The sequence below is a fragment of the Physeter macrocephalus genome, chromosome 1, assembly GCF_002837175.3.
Source record: "Physeter macrocephalus isolate SW-GA chromosome 1, ASM283717v5, whole genome shotgun sequence".
Classification (NCBI taxonomy): domain Eukaryota; kingdom Metazoa; phylum Chordata; class Mammalia; order Artiodactyla; family Physeteridae; genus Physeter; species Physeter macrocephalus.
In genome coordinates, this window is record NC_041214.2 from 86,798,325 (window position 1) to 86,800,665 (window position 2,341).

At 41.2% G+C, this 2,341-nt stretch overlaps 1 pseudogene; it reads left to right on the forward strand.

The window, feature by feature from the left end:
* Positions 1–741: 741 nt before the first annotated feature.
* LOC129392326 (tigger transposable element-derived protein 1-like) overlaps positions 742–2,341 on the forward strand; it is a 3,544-nt pseudogene continuing 1,944 nt past the window's right edge.

Sequence of the window (2,341 nt, forward strand, 5' to 3'; positions counted from 1 at the left end):
GAAGGAGTCCACAATGGCCACCCCTGGAGGGCTCAGGATCACCTTCTCAGAGCACTTCAAGGCATGCCTGTCACATTAATAATAAGGACATTGAGGATGATAATAATAATAATAATATAGTTGACCCTTGAATAATGCAGAGGTTAGGGGCGCCAACCCTCCAAGCAGTTGAAAATCTGCTATAACTTTATAGTCAGCCCACCATATCTGTGGTTCCACTTCTGCGGATTCAACCAACCTCAGATCATGTAGTGCTGTAGTACGTATTTATTGAAAAACTGCATGTAAGTGCAATTGCACAGTTCAAACCTGTGTTGTTCAAGGGTAAACTGTAGTGAATATAGACCTAACTTGTTTTATTGCACTTTGCTTTATTGTGCTTTGCAGATGCTGCATTTTTTTTTTTTTTCTGTTTTGTGTTTTTTGGTTTTTTACAAATTGAAGGCCTGTGGCAACCCTACATCCTACAGGTCTATTGGCACCATTTTTCCAACAGCATTTGCTCACTTCATGTCTCTGTGTCACATTTTGGTATGGTGATCTGTGATCAGCGATCTTCAGTGTTACTATTGTAGTTGTTTTGGGGCACCATGAACTGCACCCGTATAAGATGGTGAACTTGATAAATGTTGTAAGCATTTTGACTGCTCCACCGACCGTTTCCCTGTCTCTCTCCCTCTCCTTGGGCCTCTCTGTCCCTGAGACAGCGATATTGAATTTAGGCCAAATAATAACCCTACAATGGCCTCTAAGTGTTCAGGTGAAAGGAAGAGTCACACATTTTACTTTCAATCAAAGCTAGAAATGATTAAATTTAGTGAAGAAGACATGGTGAAAGCCAGGATAGGATGAAAGCTAGGCCTCTTATACCAGTTAGCCAAGTTGTGATTGCAAAGGAAAAGCTCTTGAAGGAAATTAAAAGTGCTGCTCCAGTGAACACAAGAATGATAAGAAAGTGAAACAGCCTTATTGCTGATATAGAGAAAGGTTTAGTGGTCTGGATAGAAGACCAAATCAGCCACATATTCCAAGCCAAAGCATAATCCAGAGCAAGGCTCGAACTCTCTTCCGTTCTATAAAGGTTGAGAGAGGTGAGGAAGCTGCAGAAAAGAAGTTTGAAGCTAGCAGAGGTTGGTTCATGAGGTTTTCGGAAAGAAGACATCTCTGTAACATAAAAGTACAAGGTGAAACAGCAAGTGCTGAGGTAGAAGCTGCAGCAAGTTATCCAGAAGATCTAGCTAAGATAACTAATGAAGGTGGCTATACTAAACAACAGATTTTCCATGTAGATGAAACAGCCTTATATTGGAAGTAGACGCCATATAGCACTTTCATAGCTGGAGAGGAGAAATCAATGCCTGGCTTCAAAGCTTCAGAAGACAGGCTGACTTCCTTGTTAGGGTCTCATGCAGCTGGTGACTTTAAATTGAAGACAATGCTTGTTTAATGTTGAAAATCCCAAGGCCCTTAAGAATTATGCTAAATCTACTCTGCCTGTGTTCTAGAAATGGAACAACAAAGCCTCAGTGACAGCACATCTGTTTATAACATGGTTTACAGAACATTTAAAGCACACCATTGAGACCTGCTCCTCAGACAAAAGGATCCCTTTCAACATATTGCTGCTGGGCTTCCCTGGTGGCACAGTGGTTGAATCTGCCTGCCAATGCAGGGGACACAGGTTCTAGCCCTGGTCCGGGAAGATCCCACATGATGCAGGGCAACTAAGCCCGTGGGCCACAACTACTGAGCCTGTGCTGTAGAACCCATGAGCCACAACTACTGAGCCACATACCACGACTACTGAAGCCTGCACGCTTAGAGCCTGTGCTCAATAAGAAAAGCCCGCCATGAGAAGACCACACACCGCAACAAAGACCCAACACAGCCAAAAATAAATAAATAAATAAATCTATATATTAAAAAATATATATTACTGCTCCTTGAAAATGTACCTGTTCATCGAAGAACTTTGATGGAGATTTACAATGAGACTCATGTTGTTTTCATGCCTGCTAACACAACATCTGCTCTGTAGCCCATGGGTCAGGAGTAATTTTGACCTTCAAGTCTTATTATTTAAGAAAGACTTAAGAGCTTTTGCACAGCAAAGAAACCATAAACAAGACGAAAAGACAGCCCTCAGAATGGGAGAAAATATTTGCAAATGAAGCAACTGACAGAGGATTAACCTCTAAAATTTACAAGCAGCTCATGCAGCTCAATATCAAAAATACAAACAACCCAATCCAAAAATAGGCAGAAGACCTAAATAGACATTTCTCCAAAGAAGATATCCAGATTGCCAACAAACACATGAAAGAATGCTCAACATCATTAA